This window comes from Ostrea edulis, chromosome 5 (assembly GCF_947568905.1).
Source record: "Ostrea edulis chromosome 5, xbOstEdul1.1, whole genome shotgun sequence".
Classification (NCBI taxonomy): domain Eukaryota; kingdom Metazoa; phylum Mollusca; class Bivalvia; order Ostreida; family Ostreidae; genus Ostrea; species Ostrea edulis.
This window is the reverse complement of record NC_079168.1, coordinates 65,538,089-65,564,220: the sequence shown is the minus strand read 5'-3', so window position 1 is coordinate 65,564,220 and position 26,132 is coordinate 65,538,089. Positions and strand designations below refer to the sequence as shown.

Genomic DNA, 26,132 nt, shown 5'->3' with positions numbered 1-26,132 from the left:
AAATAAAAATAGAAAACTTTCAGCTCAAGTCGTGCCCATGCCCCTTTAAAAGTCGTTGTAAAATATTTCTCTTTCTCGCGTCTTTCGACCCGTGGGATTCGGGTTATACTATGATTAAAAATATCTCAAAAGGGACGTTAAACAATATATAATCAACCCATCTCGCGTCTTTCGATAATACTTGAGTTACATACTTTGTGGAAAAGAAATACTTTAAATTGTTTATTTCCACACACGTCCAAGAGCTCGCTTACTTCAATTTGTAGATGTTGTTTATGAACCCGGATCCTTTCCTGAAGTGTGTTTCCTGTCTCTCCGATAAATGTCCCCACATCCAGAACATGTTATAACGGATATAAGATTCTCACTTTGGCGCAACATATTATAATGGATTGCAAACTGTTTTTTCTCCCAAGTTTGGTAATGTCTTATATATAAACAGGTGCCGCAACATGGATCCTGGTATTTTGTAACTGGAATTCCTGCTGTTTCTGAAAATCGGATTTAATAAGGATTCGTCGAAGACTTTCCGCTGGTATTTTGCTGTTGCTGAACTTATGACTATGTATTTTGGGCATAGATTAATCTGTTTACAAGAGATGTTAAGATGAGAAACAATAGGTGCAATGTTTTTATCTAACCTAACAGCAAACTTATTACGATGAATGTCACCAACCTTGAGAGTCTGTCAAGTTCTCTAGGTATGGAAGCACTAGAATAATCTTGAAAGAAATGTTTGTAAAACATACCCCACCCCACCCCACCCCACCCCACCCAATGGTGCAAAATTGAAAAGGGTTATACACATGCATCACTTAGTGACACTAGTGTCAAACCAATTCAAGATATTGAGCAGACAATATCTTTCTATGTCCAAAGTGGATTGACCATATGACCTAAAATTCAGTAGGGGTAATCTACTCCTTATGATATACCACGTTTGCTGTCAATCAATCAAATGATTATTAAAGAGAGATGGACACGATTTGGGTTGAAAATTTTCAAAATTTATTAAGGTATTTCCAATGGTCAGCAAAAATTTGAAAGTTAGTTGTCGAAGTACATGGGAGATACAGAGCTCACAATTCTTTGTAATATAAACAAGGCTCGTGCCATGTTTTTCTTTACATTAGTTAAATTTACTAGTAAGTTTCGTTTAACAGATTTTGTAAATTTACAAGTTCACTCTGAACACAATTAAACAGTTTCTAAGGTTTGTCACATCTCATTTTTGTTTTAGACATAGTATTTTCTATTAAGTAAACTATATGTAAGCAAAACCATGACACGGGCCTTGTTTACATAACAGAGAATTGTGAGTGCTGTATATCACTTGTAACTCAACAACTGCTAATCAAATTTTGGTTGATCATTAGAAATACTTTGTCGTAAGAGGCGACTAAATGGGGCGGTCCTTCCGATAAGACCGCTAAACCCGAGGTCCCGTGTCACAGCAGGTGTGGCACGATAAAGACCCCGCCCTGCTCAATGGCCATAAGCGCCGAGCATAGGCCTAAATTTTGGAGCCCTTCACCGGGAGGGACGTCCCCATGAGTGAAATATTCTAGAGAGGGACGTAAAACAATATTCAAGCAATCTAACGAAACACATTTAATCAAAACTAGGAAAACTTGTTTTAGTACACAAATACTGATGTCTCCCCTTCCATTACCATGATTAAAAAAAACGTTTTTAGGAATTATCTTTAAAGCGGACAATTAAGAATTACGGCACATAACAGTTACCTATAATATATATATATATATATATATATATATATATATATATATATATATATATATATATATATATATATATATTATATATATATATATATATATGTGTGTGTGTGTGTGTGTGTGTGTGTGTGTGTGTGTGTGTGTGTGTGTGTTTCAACCAAGGAACAGTGTTGTGAACATATGGTAGTAAACTTACCAACATACTAAATAGCAAAGGCCTCCCTAACCCTAATGAAATACTTTTTTCCTTCTTTTAGACCACCCGTTCCGGATTTGGACGATCCTCCCCACATGTTGTCCGCTCAATATCTTGAGAACCATTCACTTGATCGTAATGATATTTCATATGTGGGTTGGTTATGAAAAGAAGGGGAACCCTATTGTTTTTCGGGTTAAAGGTCAAGGGTCAATCTTCTCTGGACATAGGAATATACTGTCCGCTCAATATCTTGAGAACCCAGCCATTGCTTGACATACATCATACTTGGTACACTGGTACATCTTCAGGAGTAGATGACCCCTATTGATTTTGAAGTCACATGGTCAAAGGTCAAGGGTCAAACTGGACATAAGAATATACTGTCTGTTCAATATCTTGAGAACCCTTTGCTTGACAGGCATCAAACTGGGTACACTGGTACATCATCAGAAGATGATATCTATTGATTTTGAGGTCGCGAGGTCAAAGGTCAAGGGCCAAACTGGACATAGGAATATACTGCCCGCTCAATATCTTGAGAACCCTTTGCTTGACAGACATCAAACTTGGTACACTGGTACATCTTCAGGAGAAGATGACTACTAATAATTTTGAGGTCACATGGTCAAGGGTCAAACTGGACATAGGAATATACTGTACGTTCAATATCTTGAGAAACCTTTGCTTGACAGACATTAAACTTGGTACATCTTCAGGAGTTGATGACCCCTGTTGATTTTTAGGTCACATGGTCAATCCACTCTTGACATAGGAAGATATTGTTTGCTCAATATTTTGAATTGATGATACTACTCTCAATTAAATGATGTGTGTGTATAGCCCTTTTCAAATTTTCACCATGGGGGCATATGTATTTTACAAACATCTCTTGTTTACATTTGTATTCAACATTCATTTCTTTTTCAGTACCTATCCTCAGACAATTCCACCGATGGCTGACATCAGTTGATGTTGACAAAGACCTGCGCACAATCTATCAACACTGTAGGTAGGTGTTCATGATTTGGTCCGAGATCAGAAGAGGGGATATCTGTCCGATCTTCTAAGTCCCGACAACATCAAAGTCCAGTGGATGGAGGACTTTCTCAAGGCCTTCACGCCAGGGTCTACCAAGTCCACCTGGGGTCTGCGATTAGTTTCCTGGAATTCACCGTCTCCACACACCGCAACGAAGCCACCCATGAAACGGAAGCCGCCATTGCGGAGCTTAAAAGGACACAGAGATAGTTTCTTTCCTTCATTGTTTTCTGATGTTCGTGTATACATATTTGCATCACTTATTCATGTCTGCTTTCCTTACAGACAACATGATCAAACCGGAGGAGATAGTACAAGTCATCGAAAGCGACCACGCGCGTGCCGTCCAGAAGAGGCTCTCCAGGACGACCCCGTTCACTTCCTTGGACGTACTGAGGAAATGCAGAAATTACATAATGTTTAGGCTCCTCATGGAGAACGGCCAAAGAACAGGGGCCCTGATGTCAATCACCCCCAGACTTATAAGCCAAGCAGATGTTCGCGCGGAGGGAGCCATATTAACGATAAGTTATTTTTACGATTATTTAGTTACTTTTCTTGATATTGATCTGCAGTGTTTTCTAATCATTTCTTTCTTGACAGGTGGCGAAACACAAGACTGGCTAGATGGCCCCCGCACACTTTGCCGTCATGGAACCCTTTTGGACTTGGCTAAAAAAAAATTCATGAGCGGGGTTCAGTCAAACATGCACCGAACCAACCACGCCAGCCACCTCCATCACAGCAGCTTCGTCAGAGGACCCTACAGACACCAATAGAATCGAACCAGCACCGGAATCGGAGGAGGTAAGACTCTTTCTTATATCGAAAATCTTCATTTAAAATCAAAATTACATCTTCGGTAAAAGTAGTTTATGTCTTTTTTACAGACACTTACCTCGCACGGAAGAAGATGGTTGTGCACATATTATCCCATCGGGTCACTGCAGCCAGACGCAGGCCATACTTACCCTGCAGAACACGGAGGAAGGAAGGATTCTGCTCTTGGAGTGCCAAGCACGTCTTGGAGAAGGTTACATGAAAAAGGTCACAGACCGAGTGAGGACTGAGATTAGGAAGCAACAGAGGTCCATCCCAGGGAGGTAAGCTATTTCTTAAATCGAAGATATTATTTTCAAATCATAATTACATCTTCAGTAAATGTAGTTTATGTCTATTTTACAGCAACTTATCCCAGACGCTTTAGCGGAACCGGACCGGATGGAATTCAACAAAGGACGGAACTGTTTCTTTTTCATTTTAGTGACAGTTCTTTTCTAGTAAAAAGGACTAACAGAGAAAATACGGTATTTCATTTTCTTTCAGGGTTATCAGTAGATAAATAGTCTTGAAAACTTCATGTGTTTGTAATTTTCTATTTCATTTTTGGGACAACCTCACTACATTAAAAGCCCCAAACGGACCCCATGGGGCAATAGAGTGGGGCCAGAATATTTCTCACACGGAAAGGTTCCGGTATTGTTCCATCAATTACGGCTCAGTGAGAAGTCTTAAAAAGTTGGCGCCACCCCTGATCACAAGGGACAAGTTTGCCCCACAAGGTTCGAGTTCGCCCCCTCTGAGGGCCCTCTAGCCCCATTGACTCCAGAGGGAAGGGTCCTTTAGTAAAGGGTGGCACCCTGGAAAATGTCGGCCCAAGGGGGCAAATTGGTCCCAAGGGGTCTAGGGAGATAACATAGAAGCCCCCTCCCCAAATTTGAGGTCCCTAACCCCACCCACTCTAGAGCCCCCAGACTTAAAACAGGTGAAGTGGGGGGCAAAATGGGGTTATTTTGGAGGGTTCACCTTTCGGGACCGGAAGTAATTGGGGACCCGATTTTTTAACCTGAACCCTTCGGGAGGCCCTTCGACGACTCCCTCCGAGGGTCCTCTCCCCGACTTGGGCCTTTTGGTCCCACTCGGGACCCTGGCCCCATGGGGCGAATTTGGACCCAATATGAGAGCCCTTTCACAAATTGGGATCTTCTAACTCCACCGACCCGAGAGCCACACGGCCTCCAGTAAAGGGTGGCAACCTGTGAGATCCCTTCCCCAAGTGGCCCAGCTGTTCCCATAGGGGCCTAAGGCGATCCAATGGAAGGTCTCACACCAAATTTGGGCCCTCCAGCCCCTCCCACTCTCGAGCCCCAAAACTTGCAAAAAGGGTCGAAATCGGTAAAAGGGGGCAAATTTGAGGGCTCATATATCGGGACCAGAAGTACTTGGGGACCCCATTTTTTTGCCCCTCGACGGGCCCTTTGACGACCCCCTGGAAGGGCAGGTACTAAAATAGTTTGGGGTCACAGGGCTTAACATTACCTTTTTTCTACTTGTCCATTCGGACAAGGGACAAAGATATTTACTCGTCCGAACTTCAACTTCACTTGTCCGAAAAATTTTCAAAAAAGGATATAATATTGTCAACTTGAAAACTGTATTTAATTTACTTAATATATAGTCTATTTTTATACCTGTTTGATTGATTTTTTTTTATCTTATTCTCTTGATAAAAACAACAAACGCATAAAACAAAATTTTATCTAGACTTCCTATCTTGAATCAATGACTTCGTAAAATCCATGGATGATTGAAAGTAGTACGCAATAAGTGAACACCAATCTCGATTGAGTTTGACTCAGCTAGTTTACATAGCGATTGATATCGGGATCGAAGTTCATTTTCCATGCATTACACATGTACTTCCGACTCTCAACTACCGATAAACTTTTCACAAAATTGTTTGGAGACTTCTTTACATAGAAAAGGCACTTGTCCAATCGGACAAGTGCCCATCAATATTCACTTGTCCGAAATGTTTTTCCACTGGTACCGGACAAGCGGACAAACGTTAATGTTGACCCCTGGGTCACCCTCTTAAAAGGGTCATGTCAGGGTAGGGTTTTTGGCCCTTAGCCCCCAAAAGACCTCATTGGGCCACAGAATGGGGCCAAAATATTTTTTCACCACAATGGGATCCGGTCTTGTCCCAACACGAGGGGCTCAGTCGGTAGTCTAAAAATTCTAGCCTCGCCCCCGGGAACCCCTGATTGGACCCTTTTAGGCCCCTTACACAAATTTGGGTCCTTTAGCCCCATCGACCGCAGAGCCACAATTCCTCTAGTAAAGGGTGGCAACCTGGGAAAACTCGGCCCCAAGACGGCAAATTGACCCCATAGGTATCAAGGGTGATCCCCTCGAAGACCCTCCCCAAAGGGTCTCCTAGCCCCACCCAATCTCGAGCCCCAAAACTTGAAAAAAGGGTCGAAATCGGCAAAAAGGGGCAAATTTGAGGTCTCATATCTCGGGACTGGAAGTACTTGAAGACCCCATTTTTTGCCCCTCGACCCCTCGAAGGGCCATCTGACGACCTGTGGAAGGGCAGGTCCCAACAAGAGTCAACGATAGTTTGGGGTCACCTTCTTAAAAGGGTAATGTCGGGGTGGGGTATCTGGCCTTAGTACCCAAACGACCCCATGGGGCCACAGAGTGGAGTCCCATAACTTTTTCCCACAGAAAAATTTGGGTCTGACCCCATCAAGTAGGGCTCAGTCAGCAGTCTAAAAATTCTTATCGCATCCCTGGGGACCCCTGACCTCTAGAGAGCCAATTTGCCCCACAGGGGCCGAGAACGGACCCCTCTTAGGCCCCACCCCAAATTGGGGTCCTCTAGCCCCATCGACCCCCAGAGCTACAAGTCTCCAGTAAAGGGTGTCACCCTAAAAAAAACTTTGGCCCCAAGGAGCCCTATGGTGGTCCGGATAAAAATGTCCCAAAATATATATTATTTGACCTTTCCATAAGAGGCAATTGAAAATGGAACGCGTCACACTGTCGTATCATGGTATACCCACATACTAAATATCAAAGGCCTACGTCAAAAAAAAAGTATGGTCCGGAGAAACTTTGTAGGAGAAGCGGAGGAAGAATTCACACAATATCTGGGAAGGGGAGACATAATTAGAGGATTTTTTGAGATTGATTACTGTTCGCTATCTTAACTTGTTCATGTTAGATCCGCTCTAATACTTAATCATTCTCAAAGTCAAGAATAATTCAGTATTACAATGAAGATTAGGTGATGAATCCATACTTGCGATATCTTCACATCGTCAAGGGTTTGTGCTTTGCATATTTATGTGAAGCACAACCCTCGACAGTGTGAAGATACAGCATGTATCATTTGCCTGGTGTAGGAGTTGCAATACATATTTGCATGAAATAGATCCTGAATCTTCTTTGGAGTACAAACAAGATAAAAGTACACAATGTATATAACACTATAGTTGAAAAATAATTACATAATTCAAATTTCTCAGTCTATTTTTAGACGGACGCTTTCACCTTCACGTTTTCCCTGCTCTATTCGTGGATATTTTTTTTACACTCTTTCAACTGCCGCTAGGTGGTGCTCAACGCATACAAATGAGCTCGAAGTCAACATTAATAAACTGAAGGTCTGAAGGATGTATTACGATTCGTGGGAACTGGATGAACTCTCAATAAATGTAGTGTTTGTTCACATACTTGTAGTTCTTTTAGGACATTAGAAAGTATCAAGCAATTAAATATATTTATATATATTGTTGGTCTCGCATAACTTCGTGAGGGGGAAAAATCGCTCTATAGATACGGTAAGGATATTCTTAAATATATTTTCTACCTTTCTGTACGGCGCAACATGTAACTGAATTATTTTAGATATGCACTGTACACTGCAAGTGAAGATCAATCTCATAAACCCCATAAAGAATTCAAAATCAAGAGTAGGACAAACACCAGAGATGGTATCAAATGAGAAGTAAGCATCCTCTGTTGAAAGGTCACATTTGCTGTGATCCCTCTATCTTGATCAGGTAAACGGAGTAATCCGTAGTCAAAATCAGTATGTAAAGAATGGCCTAAATGGTATGAAACACTTCAGACAACATTCGACCTTGTGGCAAGTTGTATTGGGAATAAGATCATTACTACGACCATAATAAACATTTGATATTTTATTGATATACCTGTACACAAATAACATATCTACTAAATACATTTTCACTGTAAAATAATAATTAAAAGAACAAGAGTACCACAAAACGCCCGTGAAATTGCTTACATGGGTGTTTTTCTTAAACCACGATTTGTAGAACTTTGATTCAGGTAGTATCAGCCATCATCAGGTTGTGACATACTTTCTTTGCATTGTATGAAAAAAAGGGTCTTAGCTTAAAAAACTGTAACAAGAGGTAGATAGACGATGCAAGAGCTCCGTGTGTAAAATATTTCCCCAAATTTGACCAAGTTCAGCAACCTCTCCATATTGAAATCGTTAAAGAAAATCAAAAATTGTTGAGAATTAAAATCCTCGCACTATCCACATCTTTTAAGTTATTTACAAAGACCCTAACTTCTACACTGTGAGAGGAGTTAAAAGGACAAACCAGGCTTTTTATTTTAATATAATATTTCCCCAAAACGGACTAAGTCCAACTACCTGTAATTTTCTCATAAATTCAAGATAATCAAATCCTTGCCACATGCACATCTTCCATACCCATACACTCTGTAAAATAAGAAGGTCCTCACTTGCAAACTGTGTAAAGAAAAAACAGATAAATCATGTACTCTCTATGCATTGTTTCCTCAAAACTAAGTTCAACCTGTAATTTTCTTATAAATTGAACAAAATCAGAATCCTTGCCACATGCATACCTTCAATACCCATATAAACACTCTGTAAAATAAGAAGGTTCACGCTTGGAAACTGTGGGAGGAGTTTACCGTACAGATCATGTACTTTCTATGTAATATTTCCTCAAAACGGACTACGTTCAAGAACTTGTAATTTTCTACCCCCAAAAATGAAAATCAAAATCCTTGCCACATGCACATCTTCAATACCCATACAAACACTCTGTAAAACAAGATGACCTTCACTTGAAAATTGTGGGAGGAGTTCACCGGACAAATTATGTACCCTCCATATTACAATAATTTTAAAATAAATGACCCTAACTCCTGCAAGAGAGGCTGAAATAGATCAAAATTGCAACATGATCTTGTGATCCACAAAGAATCTACATAGCAAGTTCCAGTTTGATATGAGACTTAGAAATGAAATTAGAAACAGAAAACCCCTAACGGACGGACGGACAAACGGACGTACAGTCATCGCTGTACCATGATACGTTCTGTCTAAATACGGGCGTATAAAAACAACAAAAACGAATGTGCTTCCTCCACCTGTACCGAAAACTTTTAATTGTCGTCTATACTAACTGGTTGCGTACAATAAGTGAAAAGCATCTAAAACTTTATCTAATTGTTTCTTCAAAGAAAATCAATTTCCGAAAATCAATCCACGGTATCTGTGTACTGGTAACTGGCCACAAATTATACACCATGATGCTGTCATTATGCGTGTTTAATTTCGTTTCCTGCCGATTATAAAACCGTATTTTGATTGGCTTCACGCTACAGGTTGCAACACCAATCATATGCTCCGCCTCGAACACGTTTTGTATGGTGATGCCAAGGATTAGTGCGAGGTAACGAATCAATAACCCTTGACTTGTGAAGATGCGAATCCCAGGGAGTTGCTGTATTTGCGCCTAATAATTGAAGAATTTGGTTACTAATGGACTGTATAATGCAGGACATTTTTTTATCGTCGAGACAGCGTAGTCGTAGCCAGAGGTAAACAAAGTTTATCGAAGTGATTTGAGCAGCTCCCTTATCAACCAATCAGAAGGCTTGGTTATTGAATACACAGGTATACAGGGAACTATTCTCACCCGTGACGTTAAACAAGATACAATCAATCAGTAAAACATCTAGGGACTCCGTGGCCGAGTGGTTTGAGCATCACGCTCAAAATCACACAGCCTCTGGTCGGCGCGGGTTCGAATCCCGCTCGCGCCGGTAAGTGAGAAAGTTTCCCAGTGGATTTTCGGAAGGTCGGTGGTCTCTTCCCAGGTACATTGTATCTGGGTTCTCTCTTCCACCAACAAAAACAGGGCGCCACCAGATAACTGAAAAATTGTTGAGTGTGGCGGAAAACATCTAAACAATCAATTTCCCCCGTTTTATTTTCGCCCTTGCTGTGTCTGCGCGAATTTATGACTGGACGAAATTATTTTTTCTTCTTATCTCTCTTTAAACACAAATGCGCTTGGGCGAATTTAAAACGGATCGAAACCGTCAGCAAGTGCAGAAAGGGGAACACGTGGTGAAAATAATATATAGTATGTATTAAACTGGAATTATTACTATGTAAAAATATAGTTACACTCTGAAAAGTCACAAGTAAAAGTGCTTAATTAATGGGTTTTTTTAAAATTGTGAACGCTCTCCTTGAATTTATTACTTATAAACGTACATGCACCATAGACTATATCTCTCTCTTACGTTTCTTAAACTGAATTATATAATACCATTGGCTAGAGTTCAAGATCTTTTTAGTCTCTTATAGAATCTTTTCAACAAGACTGTAGCATTATGCACAGTGTGTGAAAATAATATACAAACAATCGGATACATGTAGTGTACATAATGATCGAAGAGGAAGACTTGACTTACTGCGAGCTGCCATTGGTGTCTCGTTACGATTTCCGTATGAGTAAAGTGGGCGTTGTGGTCCTTGAATTAGTTATTCCCACGCTGACCAAAATATCCCTGAACAAACATAAATAAGTATTTGTAAGCAAGACTGCCTGGATTTGATTAAAGTTTATGATCTTACTGAAAGGATGATTTAATTATTCGGAGATGAAAAGGTTGTCTTATTACTCGACATATCAACTGTCTGTGGAGGAAGTTCGGAACGCTCCTAAGTGAAGTCGAAGACATTAATAGTGAATTGAGTTTAGAGTTTCTTTCTTATCAATCCATAGATCTTTGTCGAACTTTAGACATTGCAAGGGATCAATGCAACCTTGAAAGTGTAGACGTTAACCGGTCGCCATTTTGTGTTGGTTGTAAGTTTCAGAATATTTAAATCACTTCTTGAAAACTTTTAATACATGTATGTAGAATGAAGCAAGTTTACTATTAAATACCCTGGATTGATTTATTAATTGTATATTCTTTAACATCCCTCTCGAGAATTTTTCACTCATATGGAGACGTCACCATTGCCGGTGAAGGGCTGCAAAATATATGCCTATGCTCTGCGCTTACGGCGAGCACAGAAGAGTCTTTATCGTGCCACACCTGCTGTAACACGGGGATTCGAATTTTGCGGTCTCATCCGAAGGACCGCCCCATTTAGTCACCTCTTACGACAAGCAAGGGGGTACTGAGGACCTATTCTAACCGGGATCTCCACGTGAAAACATACACATTGAAAACTGGATGACCTAAACTACTTTCCAGGTTCAAATAAAATTTAAAAATAATCATTCTGTCATTTTCACCTTATCAATTATTTATTCTGTCCTCAAGCACTTACAATGATGTACGAGTCAATTTTAAATCCATTCCACCATGCTGTTCACAACAGTGTTCTACAAAGGATATTAGTCCCGTAAGGACGGCTGTGATATTGTGTGATGAAAAATAATTATGTGGTACAGTTAAAAACGTAGATCATTCCCTGCACAGCTTGTTTCAATGTAGTTCTAGACATGTGGCCCAAAAGCAGTTCGTACCAAATGAAGTGTGGTCAATGATATTTAACAAGTATTGCTGAATTAGCTGTTCTTCATGAGGGCATCGGCGACATTTGTGTATGTGTGCCTTTATTTGAAAACAAATATTTTGCATTATCAAGCAGGATATAACGTTATAAATTGATTATCTGGAAACAAACGTTCCTTTTCGAGGGCATATCGACGAACATTAATTTCATATTATCTTAACTTGTCATCCCATAGGTATTTGCATCATCTTGCCCCCTCCCCCTTCTTCGGAACTCCATAACCGCAGTGTAAAGTGACAAAATGTTCTCTTACATATATGTTTGTTGTAAATACTCACATTCAATACATAACGTTCAATCGACGTCATTTATTCTAACAGCCGCTCCTACTATTTTCACAAGTTTCAGTATCCGTCAAAAGATTTCTTGTAGAGAGGTTTTATATTGCAAACAATAATTCACTGTTGCTGTAACAAAGTATATTGACATCTTCTGAATGCCTTGCATAATCGCAACGTGCGAATTTATGATTTCGAATACACGAAATCCATCAGTACCAGTACACGAGAATGGTTTTAATCTCTCACAGTAAAAATATGGTAAAAAGAAATAATTGGTAACACTGAATCGTTGGTACTATGAATATGGAACGTGTTGATATAATTATATTCCTAAAGTACAGATGAAAAATGTCGACGGTTATAATTATTGAGTAAATTCGGATAGTTTAATATTTCATTAATTACGGAAAGACAGTATGCTACCACAACATCAGGCAACTTAAAATAATTCTTAAACGACCTATACCAATTGGGGTATCTTCAGTTTGTTAGTCCCCCACCTAGATAGTACTCACCCATGTGAGGCCGACAATAGGCTCAAACGTTTGAAGTAAAGGGGTTCAAAGTGTAGCATTAAAACGAATTAAACATCATTTATCTGTATTGATGTTCTTTTTTAACATAAATCTCACGATTTAGCCAGATGAGAAAAATAATAACTTGTTTTTAGACTATAAATCGAACGAATTCATGACAAGAAAACTGGGATCGTCATTGGATTCTATACAGTGTACTCCACTTATATTGAAGTGGCTTATATTGAACTATCTGTTTATATAATGAATTAAAACTAAATCCCCAATAAAGTGATTTAAATAGTTCAATATTGGTTACATTGAACTTTGGACATAATTAACAATTCAGTTCGACAACCTAGATGTCAATATATCCACAATTCCTCAACAAAGGGTAAGAATTTTTCACTCATATGGAGACGTCATCATTCCCCGGTGAAGGGCTGCAAAGTTTAGGGCTATGCTCGGCGCTTACGGCCTTTGAGCAGGGAGGGATCCTTATCGTGCCACACCTGCTGTGACACGGGACCTCAGTTTTTGCGGTCTCATCCGAAGGACCCCCCATTTAGTTGCCTCTTACGACAAGCAAGGGAGTAATGAGGATTCTAATCCGGATCCCCACGGGATTCCTTTATTTGGGAACCTATAGGAATCTGATATGCATGTAGTACTTTGATTTATAATAAATTCTTTTATTTAGACAGGATAGCACAATTAGTACAAATGACTAGTTTACATTGTGGTCCTGTATAAAACATATTCACAGACAGATAAATGAGAGAATAGAAAAATAGATAACATAATATAAAATATATACATAAAATACACACACGGTATCACTGGGGAAAAAATAAACATATACATATACAATGTATATATAATATATCTTAAACACTGAATGACACAGCGACTGTGTGAGATTGCATCAGTGTGTATAAGTAGCGCTTTAGGAGCATAACAAAACTTCCTTTTTTAGGGAAGTCGTTGTGGCAGAGTGGACTTACGCACTGGTTTGACAATCTTGCTAGACGGTGGGTGCCGTACGTCGCTGGTTCGACCCTGGGCTGGGGCGAATATATATATATACATCATATCTATGTATCACTTATTTGAGAAATAATGCTGCAAATTATTGTTGTTGTTTATTATTTATTTATCTTAAACTTAAAACAATTTATTATTGTTGTTGGGTAGTTTCATTTTGTTTTTACGACGAATTTAATCTTATTGAAATTACATCGTGACCAAGTCTGTGTGATAGCATTCATTCACACGAGCTTTTAAAAAACAACCCTATTGTCCACAAGTTTAACGTAAATACAACAACCTTGAAATGTTTTTCATATACATGTCAAAAATGAATCTACATGTTTTTCCAATGTGCGACCAGTATTCAATTTGAAACCTTTATTTACAAACACGACTACGGCGGAAAGGTACAGTCGACAGGTGTCGTGCAACGCATTCATTCATTTGTCATCACGTATCTACAATTGGCGTGTACGAGCAATAAAGCGTCCCTTTCAATAGTGTGGGTTTTTTTTGGTGTGGTGGAAATAACCGACACGCCTACATATTGATCAAGGTCTTCAAAAACATTAAATGATTAAATTTTATCTACAGTTTTACTTCGTATTTCATGTTAGCCTACATTATATTTTCAGTTCTTTTTTTACTACATTTATTTTTCTTGAACAAAAAAAAACCCTGACAGGTTTGCAATTATGGGAACACTCCCTTGCATATTTCCCCTTGTTTTCTCTTTTCAGACGTATTGCATAGCAATATACGTCTCCATACCAACCCTCAAATGTGTAATAATCTGTGTGAATAGTCCTAAGATGTACGTCAACTGTTTATACACAATATTAACCAGGTCCCATAACTCAGGAAACAATCAATAGACTGGAACAAAATTTGAACTTGATCAGTAACTTGCCATGGTAAACTTAAAGCGATGTCCCAAATATTAAATGAGTATCTGCAAGCATGATGAAAAAAGTGCAGAAAATTTCTTTAAATAACAAGATTATCATTTAAGAAATGAAAGTAATTTTTATTTGTTTTATACGATGTAAAGTAAGTTGGGGCAGTTTACGCATTATAAATTATAATTTAATTTAATAAACCGCGTTTGATATTATTTGATGAATAATTCTAAAGAAAATATCAATTTTATATGACGCGGACCAATGTCGCCGTAACAACTTATGGATGTTCTCTCCTGGTTTGAATTTTTTCAGAAGTATCAAACTTTTTTGATAAACCATTTTAACTGATACATCTTTACCCGAAAGACATTTAAAACATAAAAAAGAGTATGTTAGTGTGGACTTTAAAGAATTACAGCCCCTCAAAGTTGCCCCTTTGCTGAAACTTAATTTTTCATGAAAAATCACCAATTTTCACAAGAAACACACTATAAAACAAATATTAAGGACAGAATAATCTTGACTTTCTTTGATTTTATGAAAATTAAACATAATTGATTATTTCAATAACTTTTACATAAAATATATCACCAATTCTACAAAAAATCAAGTATTAATTAACATAATTGGATAAAATATCACACAAATTTGAAGACCTATTTCATAAAAAAAAAATCAACCTTGGGAGAATATCTGTATCAAACTTTTTCTGAAATTACTAATGTAGATTTGAATAATATTTTTGCTTATTCTAAATGAAAAAAATGTGTGGGGTAGTGTACATTGGAACAAAGATTTGAACCATTTTGTGTCCCCACCCCCTTCTTACACTGACATACATTCTTGAAAATACGGATGTATATTTAATTGCTGTTATAAACTTTAGAAATTCATTTCAAAATTAAGGATTATCTCCCTCATGCATAGCTCTTATCCTTGGACGAATTTGGCTCCACTTTTTTGGCACGCTGGTTTTGGCTATATTTAGCTCTAAAACTTCATAGTTATTTCGGATTTCAAACATTTCGGTTGAGCATCACTGAAGAGACATTATTTGTCGAAATGCGCATCTGGTGCATCAAAATTGGTACCGTATAAGTTTTACATTCTAAACAATAACAATATACGATTTGTTATAAAATGTTTATTTTTCAATTCATATTTACAAATTCTATACATTTATTTCATTATATGATAAATAATCAGAAAACAAAATAATATATGCATATGTACAATACTAATTCATTTATAACTAAAGAATGTGTAAAACATATGCCCCTTCATCAGCATTTTCTAATTTCCATGCACTGTGACTTTGATCTTTGACCTTCTGACCCCCAAATTGATAGGCATTTTCCCTTCTTTGTATGTATCCATATGTCCAAATTTGGTTTGAATAGAATGCAGAGTACTTGAGTCAACTTCCATGTAGCCATGAGGAAGAAATCTGCACTTCCTGGTATGGTTCCTCATATGATGATATCACGACTCATCCCTCTCACTGTGGTTACCAAATGGATGTAGCTAAAAAGCAAACATTGGAACTCAATTTCTGTCAATACTGTAAATTCTTAACAATAGAACAGAAGATAGTATTAGGTTTACCACCAGACTGTTAATACACCAACTTCAACTAACTCCAATATTTGGCTAGCCAGGGATTATGTTTTAATGCCCTGCTCAACGAATTGTTACTCTTAAAGAATTTCTTATGCAAAATGTCATATATGAATTTGTTTGTGCATAAATAACTGTTTATGAAATATATGCTGAAATTCTAATCAGGATTATTTTAAAATGTGCATTTTCAATACCCTATAAACAAATTTTAACATTAAAACTTTTTGACAATTACACTTTAAAGGAATAATTAAAATAAAATTTTGATAAAATAATTTAATTTTCCAGAACTGATCAGAAACAAATTATCGATGTAGTAGCCCAATAGAAACATATTTATACATGTATATATAGTCAACAAAATTATCTTTTGTTTTAATTAATTTGTACACGAACGGCGCACCATAGTTCTTTAGATGGGAGAAACCCCCTTTCCCCTTTGAATTCTTTTTAATGAATTAAATTCGCTGTATACGTTGGCGATTTTTTAAAACAATGATATAAATTACACTTTTTAATCAAAATGATGCTTCGATAATGATACATTGAACGTTAGGAGCGAGATTCGCTCATGACCGACTAGGCGGGATCGGGAAAATCGCAGATCAAGTTAATATCTATTAGTTTGTAGATTTTATTTTCATAAAAAAAACTGTCTTGCATATTTAAAAGCTTACAAATTCATTCAACACTATATCAGCAACTCTGGTTCGGGAACTATACATCGCTTACATTCTTCCATTCTCCCCTCTCGTCTGACACTATGTACAGCACACGTACTGCGTCACCATGTGTGTGGTTGTGCCTGCTTGTCTGTAATTTTCTTTGTCTGCCACTCACTTGTGAGAATATCGGATGCAGTCTGATCTATAACTGCCGTTTTACTTCTAACGAATCGTCCATGTATGTTTCTGGACTGCTTTAGAATAGACTAAATGCGACATCGTACAGTGTGCGTCTTCGAGCTCGAGTTTGTTTACAATCGTAACGTCATCATGAATGTCGTAAAATGAGGGAAAAAAGTATATAAAAAAAAAAAAAAAAATGTCATGTTTTAATTAATTTTTGTTAGTTTATTAGCATATACTTAAAAACAAAAACACATATTAATGTTCTACTTTGTGTATACGAAATCCTCATAGTTACGACTTTAAGGTAATTCCCCATACCCATCTCAATTCTGCAAAATCCAACAGATTTCTATTAAATTTTGCATAAATGTTGTCAAGGATATATATTGAATAGATACATTTTTAATAATGGTTCTTTCGGCCCCATTCTATATATAGCAATTGCTAAAAATAGATCATGTCACGCAAAAATACACAATATACAGTACTTATATCGAAGTTTTGAGTTGCAAAATTTATGCAAAAGGTGGGGAAAGTTTTTATTTCCCAAATCTGATAAAATGCTCATCAATAGAATGTCTTTTCATAATTTTTCATTTCCCGACCTTTTATTTTGACCGCAGGTGGATAAAATGCATATATAATACTGGGGAATTTGACTTACGTGCAGGGTGTGTTTAGGGAGTCATTGGAATAAAAACTTTCAGATTTCCGTTACATTTCACTAAGTTTGAACTCTGCGATTTCCCTATAATTTGACACAAAAACTGTAGGGGGTATCGGCCATTTTAAGAGCGTACAAGCCTCATCTATACCAAAATCCTTTAAAAATCCTATTTTTAAAAATATGCACGGAATGAAAAGTTTTTCCAGTTTTATATATTCAATGCATACCATAGTAAAGTATCGTTTTAGACGAAAAATATAGATGGCTTTTTGAAAAATTAAATCCATGAATTACAAAAAGAAAGAAAAAAGTATCTGTTTACAACGCTACAGATCACAAAGGTTCGGGATCAAGATTTGAAAAATACCTAGAACCACAATGCGCACGCGTGATCGCGGGTTTTAGTAATCGCGCCAGGGAAATCCTATTCCTATTATTTTCCTCGATATAATCGATCGGATGAAGCACCATACAGAGCGTATCATCACAGAAAGCATCACCCAGAGGGTATCACCACAGAATTACCATGAAAACCAATCGGATCTTAGCAGAAGCCAATTTTCTGGACTATTTTTCTAATAATCTAAGTTATTTTATAGGGAAAATCTTCTCCTGAACCACTGAACCAGAAAAGTTCTAATTGATATGAAAGCTTCCTGACATAGAGCAGACCCAGGTTAGTGCAAATCATGGTTCTTGGGGGTAGGTTGGGGTCGCAGTAGGGGACGAAAGTGTTATATGTTCATATTTTTTTTGGGGGGGGGGGACTTTAAAATGTCCCTTGAACTATTTAAGCTAGTACTTTCATATTTTGAATATACATTCTTTATAGAAAGACCCTTTCATGTTATACAATGGTGTGTGTGTTTAGTGACTTTGAGATAGAGATTTCCTATTTTGTATGTGTGTGTACACACACCCACACTCATATACATATAAGGGTCCTTCTTCAATTTGATCACAGACACTACAAATATATATATACGTATATATATATATCATACCACGATATTTGACCTTGTGACCTTGGTTTATCCAGAACCATGAGAACAGCAAGATCATGTTTGTCACATTGATGTTGAATCATATCATTGTTATGTGAATTCATCTTCAGTTATGTTGTGATCCTTTAGTGTGATTGTGAAATGAAAAAATCACGGTGAAAATAAGATTAAAAAAAGAATCTTTCATAACTCACAACATCTGAAGAATAGCAGAGCCAAGGTGACTCAGGTGATTGATGTGGCCCATAGGCCTCTTGAGTTATAGTTGCAGTCCATTTGTTTCAGATCATATCTTGTTTTGCATCATTTGCTACAAAAGTCTTAAAAATGGTTATTTAGTGTTAGTATTTGAATAAGTAAACAGTACCTAAAATTTTGAGGGTCTTTCTTATAGAAACACCAGTCTGTGCATTTTTTATGGTCCCCGAAGACATGTGGTACTATTTGTTCAAGGCCTTCCTGGATGTCCTGACTGGATTTGGCTTTAGCAATTGTGTATGTGAAGCACCTGACCAGGTATGGTATCAATGATGGAGTCTTAAGTTCTTTAAAAAAATTTGATAACGAATACAGTTTTTTAGAAAAGCCTTTCTTCATATGATTCCTGTCATCTTTCTTCTTTAGTTCAGGAAAGTCCACTCTTAGTCTTGAGGTAGTGAGTCATTGTCAGCATGAAGTACATGAACTGGGTGTCCGCTGTCTTTCATTTTGTGTAGCATGGACATTGCCATATCAGGCTCCATGGCTTTGCTGGATCCTTCCCAATTTTTGGAGCAAACATGTACAGGTAAGGGTCCTTCTTCAATTTGATCACAGACACTACAACATTTTGTTCTGGTTTCAAATTGAAGAATCTTCCCTGTCTGCTTACCCATCATAGCACCATGCCCTGTGAATATTTGTAAAACATTTTAAATCCAGTGCGTATGCAAAATATAATTTGTTTATCAGTGATCAGGCTATTCCAAAATGTAGATATTTGGAGATCACTCTTCAGATAAATATGAATATAAAAGATAAGAAAAATCAAATCTGTCAAAATGATAAGAATTGGAGCTTTTCTGATCGCCTGTTGTAGGTCGTCTGTCTGAGAACTTTTCACATTTTCGACTTCTACTACCGAACCTTTGGGCCATCCTCAACCAAACTTAGCAAAAAGCATCCTAGGGTAAAGGACTTCAAGTTTGTTCAAATGAAGGGTCACGCCCCCTTCAAAGAGGAGATAATTGCAAAATAGGGTGGGGTCATTAAAAAATCTAGGAAAGTACAAATTTACATGAATATATCCTGAAATGGTGCAGATTCAAATTTGTTAAAATCATGACCCCTGGGGGTAGGAGGGGGGTCTAAATAGGGGATAAAAATTTTCATCCAGATATTCAGGGAAAATCTTCTTCTCAAGAACCACTGGGCCAGAAAAGTTAACATTTACATGAAAGATTCCTGTCATTCAGATTCAAGTTTGTAAAAATTATGCCCCCCCCCCCATGGTAGGTTTGTCAAATTGAGCCACAATAGAAATCAAAAGTTTTACATGCGATTATATAGGGGAAACCTTTAAATATGGGTCAAGGGGACCCAGGTGAGCGATATGGTCCGTGGGTCTATTGTTGAATATCTTCAGAAATATTCAAGGTAGAGCTTTCATATTTTGTATATAAATTTTCTATGTCATACCCTTGTGATGCATGATTTTTCATCACATTAAATTCCAATGCTCATTTTATCATTATAGATTTGTTACGAGAGAAAACTTGCCTGAATTACTGTTGTAGTTCCAACCTGTTCCACGAGTTTGCTAGCCAGCATCATAGCTACATTCAAGACAATCTGACATGTCAGCCTCTTTTTCCATAGCATTACTACATGACCTTCGAGCTTCGGCTTCAATTTTCTCTCCAACAATCATTTGCTTCTTTGCAATAGTCTTTTGATTTATTGGTGGTAAATTACATGCTGTCAGAAAATTATTGACGTGGCTTGGACCCATACCAGAGTTTATCATGCCTGAAATATGAATGTTCCTTAATAAATGTGATGTACAATAAGAAAAATTTCTATTTATTTTTGTTTGTTATTGTCATTGATAAGTAGCTACTTTGAAAACGATGCTGTGGTGGATCCAAATTATTTAAGTGGGGCACATGTGAAAATCGAAGTATTAGCCACATTACTTGGGCAATTTGGGTGCCAAACTGAAGTTTTAACTCATATTTTGTATATTTGAGGCATTTACATTACACCCCCCCCCCCCGCTAAATCCGCCGCTCTCTGGGGAAGGGAGTTTGTAACTCCACCTCTTAGATTTTGTTTTTTATTTCAAGACAATTGTATTATTAGTAGACCATACTGTGGTCCATATCTAGCATTAATTAACATCATGCGAATGTTTGGGAGTTAAATATTTAACGTATGTCTTGATAGAGATATTACTAGGAAATACATGATAATTTTTATTTTGCAATAGGCCTAATTGCGTCCCTTGAATTTTGACGTCATTAGAAAATGTGACGTGTTTGTCTGTGTGATGGGGATTTGTGTTTACTATAAACGAATTGCATTGAACAGTAGCCTATTGAAATTGAAAGGATTACATCAAACCAAAACAACTTGTGTCGTAAAAGGGGACGTTGTTGGATCATGTGTTATGTGATAGGCCTAGTCTGGAATGTGTTTACATTTAAACATGTGGAAGTGAGGGGTGTGGACATGTTTTTTTGTTTTTTGTTTTTTTTAACTAAGAGTTTGAAGGCTAACAACAACCTGGTGAGCTCGAGACATGGGTGTGATTGTGACTTTTAGGGTAGTCCGGAAAAGCGGGTCGATCTTGGGCAGTTTTTGTTTTCAAAACATGGCATCGGAAGACGATTTAACCTCCATGTGCTTAATTCCACAATTAAAAGCATTTTTAAATGAAAGGTGTGTAAAAATGTCTGGATACAGGAAAAATTCAGCTCGCGAAGCTATATATTTTGACGCAAGCTCTTCTCAGCTTTGGGAATTTCCTGGCTGACAGCAGTGGGGAAAAATCCACCACATTTCCATTAAAATCTATCAGTTGTGGATATTTCTGCGTATTATATTTCTTTCTTGAGTCATTACTACAGTCTACTGCAATGCAATGATAGTACACCATTGTTAAAATCGGGTGAATCGATCACGACAAAAGTTGCAGAACTGGTATTATTTACCAACATGCCCAAATTTTCGCATACTCTGGGTCTCGCGAGACTTTGAAAGGGGAAAGTAAAATTTAAAACCGAGACGGAAAAAGTAGTCGCGATCTTGCGTATTGATATCGAATCCGCCGTGTCCATCTCGTTTTCCAGTACATATTTTTTTTAATACGGTGACAGGACCGACAGGAAATATCAAAAATGCTGGCGAGGCAATACCGCTGTTCTCTATGAATGTCTCGCAGGTGAAGAAGAGAGCTGCACTCATCACACTCCAGTTGGTCAGCTATTAGCTGCAGTTCTACAACTCGCCGTCCGTGTCTCTATTCGTCGTTGCGATCATTTTTAAGAGTTATTTCATTTGCAATAATATTTGTGTCATTAAAGACGCAGTCAGTGTCTAGGCCTAGTGCATGATTCACACATGTAGATTTACTGTAATTATGATCGGAATGATTTTCTTTCGATTTGTGATGGAATTTATTAAAGTTTCTTAACTTTTGGAGTTTTATACCTTTTTTCTTACTGATATATCGTCCCCGATGATCACGATAGGACTTATCATCGTCTGCCATATTCCGTCGGGATCGGAGATGACGTAATAACGTAACGCGTAAATAACGTTCCTAGCGTTATTTGACGTGGTACGGGGAATTACCTTAAAAAGTATGGAGACTCACTTGCGGTAAAATCACCACGAGAGTACATCCTTAACGACCAAACGCACAATCTCTCACCAGAGGACGTTACGCTACGCTCCACAAGGTGAAGCTTGCGTAGCGCGCCCTCTGGTGAGAGAATGCTAAACGCATTGTGAATTTGTGACGTCATTCCTATAACGTCATATAGCGGGAATAAAGAGCAACTTTGTTTATACGATATAAAGAATGTTGATAAAGTCAAATGAACCAATCAAATTGCGTGTAGCAAGGAAAATCAAATTATTTAAATATAAACAAGACTCGATTCTTGTTTACATACACGTAACACAGAATTAAGGCTTATCCTTGTATTAAGACGGCCTATTGGTTGTCAAATTTAAATGAGTTACATTTTAATGTTTAACATAAAATATCTTTCAACGTCGCTTTCATGTTTAGAAACGTGTTCTTGTGGAATATTTCGGACTAGTGGAATATCAGCGGAAAAGCTCGTAGAGAGAGTATTACATGTACGGTCACTGTTGAGGCAGAGGTAATGACCGAATGATCAAAGAAGATGTGAACAAACGTGAATGCTATCTTAACGATCATCTGAACACATACAATGAATGTCTTTAAGTCTTCAGGGCGATGATCCATTTTCTCACCAGCAGAACGAATCAAATCTCTTACAGTGATCCTCGGATGACAATTACATATGTAGGGTCCTTATGGGTATGTCTAGATTTCATTAAGGTCCTGAAATTTTGGTTGGTTGGTTGTATATTGTTTAACTCGAGAATTTTTCACTGAACATGGAGACGTCGCCATTGCCGGTGAAGGGCTGCAAAATTTAGGCCTATGCTTGGTGTTTCCGGCCCTTGAGCAGGGACGGATCTTTATCGCGCCACACCTTCTGTGATACGGAACCTCGGTTTTTGCGGTCTCAACCGAAGGACCTCCCCATTTAGTCGCCTCTTATGACAAGTAAGGGGTAATTAAGGATCTGTTCTAACCCGGATTCCAACGAGAATCCAGAAATGTTGTATTTAATTTGTCTTGATTTATTGTCACATGACGATTTAGCCATCTAGTTGTGACTGTCTTGTAGTCTCGGGATATGTAAATGTATATAAAAGAGCTATGGACTCCAGGAATTACGTTAAAGAAAGGTGAAGATAACGAACATAGATCAATATCATATCTCTGTAAGGAAGTAATGAAGTACAGAAACATCTGAACGTTTACATCGTATAGCAACGCATGAAATAAAATTTCAGGATTGTCTCCATGACTTTGAGTAATTAGATACACACCACACATATTTTGCTTAGAATTGTGACAAGAGCGTAAATCAGCAAGATGGGACGTGACGTCTGATAACATTACTGGAAAAATAGGACTTGTACCAAATGCATTTAACGTCCACGTAGAGTCTCAATCAAAGAATCTACAGTTGCAATACTTGCTAATGATGCAATTTACATGTATCATGTCTTACAAGAATTCTTCACTCTTATTGAAGTGCCACAATTTTCGACCTGTCGGTAGTCAGGGCGTAGCGGTGAGAGAGGTAAGTGAGAGGGACTGTCGACCTGTGACACCATTCTTACATTTCTATTAGAAGTATCTTCGTGCAATTTTCTTTTTGAAATTACTGCATCTCGGTTTTACCATTTGATTTATTTTCATATCTCCACATTATTAAGCCTAAGAGCACACTTTCACAAAGATGTCAGACATCGACGATTCTAACGACAGCTCTTGGGAGGACATTGCTATCCATAAAGTCTTCAGAAATCAGATTAGCTGTCAAACTGAAATGCATTTAGAATTTATGGCCGATTGTTCAGATATGATACGTAAACAAATAGAGGTTACGACGACATTATGTTCTCCAAAAGCGTTGGTTGAATAATGCTGAGCTTTTCCGTTTCTTTTCGAGACACTCACACTCTTGTAAACACTTTTCACTACAGTCTTCTTATTATATTTTGAATTATTAAAATCCAAAATTTTAATCGGAGTAGATTATATTTCCCCTTGGGAGATGTGTTTTAAAGAGATAGAAGCTGTTCTAAATAAAAAAGTTTTACTGATTTTGAGATGCATCAGAATCAATGTTACACATTTTTATAGAAATATTTCTTTGTTTCTATATTAGATATCGGCCGCGGTAGCTGTGTGGTAGAGTGTTCGCTTCGTAACTGGGAGGTCGTTCGTTAGACTGAGCCCGCTCGTGCCATGGCCGCGTCAAATCTAAGACAGTGATTGCTCCTTCGCCAAACGCTCGGCATTTAGAAGAATCACGGGTCTTTTGGATACGACCTTAAAATTAAACGTCCCATGTCACGATAGACGTTGTTGCCCTAAGCGCCCAATCTAATTAAAATCAGACTTCTTAGATCCGCGCCGTATACTCTACATAGCGATTCTGAGCGTGTTCTATGATCTGATTTTAATTAGATTGCCTAAGCGCTAAGCATAAATCTAAATTTGTGGTACTTCACCTACAGCTGGTGACGACTCGATATGACTGAAAAAATAAAAACGGGACGTAAAACAACCACAATCAATAAATCTATGAAGGATATATTATTAAAAGGACAAATTAAACTGAATGAATATATATAAATTCTAGAGATGAATGTTTATCGTTCCATGCACATTAACCATCATTTCAATTAATCTATTGTGTAAAGCAATGCATTTTCACTACTAGTATTTGAACCATAACACCATTCTAGAAGAACCAATTAAAGTCCCGGTCCTAGAGGAGATCAATTTCGTCATTTCTATCACAAACGTAATAATGGAGGGGACCTCCATTATTACTATCTTAAAAGAAGCCATTTTGAAAAATATAATAATATCATTCTCAGTTCTGACTATATGAGTCACAGAGCCCCAGGTCCCCTACCTCAGGTCCCCTACCTCAGGGTCCATGAATTTCACAATGTCCGTTGTGCTTTCTCTCCTCATTTTAAAATCATATTTAGGTTACTATTTCAAAGTACACAGTTTGGTAGTTTAATTGTTTGTTGTATATTGTTAAACGTCCCTCTCGAAAATCTTTCACTTACATGGAGGCGTCACCATTGCCGGTGAAGGGCTGCAAAAGTTAGACCTTATGACCATTGAGCAGGGAGGGATCTTTATCGTGTCACACCTGCTGTGACACGGGACTTCGGTTTTTACCGTCTCATCCGAAGGGCCGGGCGGTCATTTAGTTATCTATTACAACAAGCAAGGGGTACTGAGGACCTATTCTAATTTGGATCCCCACAGGAACGGTAGTTTGATGTATAGGAAGGACACAAGAAGATTGTGAAAGAAACATTGCAATGTTTCCACATGAGCCATGTATACCGGCCCTACCACCAAATTACATGACCCAGAAGTGGTCAATAATTTCCCATTTTGTTGAGGTCTATCTGCTAATCATGACTGTACACACTGTACATCATGTCAGCTAGATTTCGCAGAGTAATGGAATTTTGAAAGATTACAATCTATTTGGGTTTTTACTCACCCCTTAGTTCCTGGTTAGTGAAGAAGGGGGGGGGGGGGGCACGGGAACAAAAATATCACCCTTAACCATATTACCACATGTTAATTTAGATAAAAATAGCCCGTAGTATTTGAGAAGTTGTCACTGTTCAAATGAAAAGGTGAAGATAACGAAGTGATCAATCTCATAACTCCTATGAGGAATATAAAATTAATGATTTAGCAAACACGGACCCCTGGGCACACCAGAGGTGGGATCAGGTGCCTAGTAGGAGTT

General features: G+C 37.8%; 1 long non-coding RNA gene and 1 pseudogene across 1 annotated transcript; one reads left to right on the top strand and one right to left on the bottom strand.

The window, feature by feature from the left end:
* Positions 1–438: 438 nt before the first annotated feature.
* Positions 439–4,327, top strand: LOC125648747 (uncharacterized). The gene is made up of 4 exons (XR_007360411.2): positions 439–535; positions 2,866–3,783; positions 3,867–4,079; positions 4,162–4,327. It is a non-coding gene; the product is annotated as an uncharacterized LOC125648747 (long non-coding RNA).
* An 11,528-nt stretch (positions 4,328–15,855) lies between these two features.
* Positions 15,856–25,327, bottom strand: LOC125651067 (uncharacterized; annotated as a pseudogene).
* Positions 25,328–26,132: the final 805 nt, after the last annotated feature.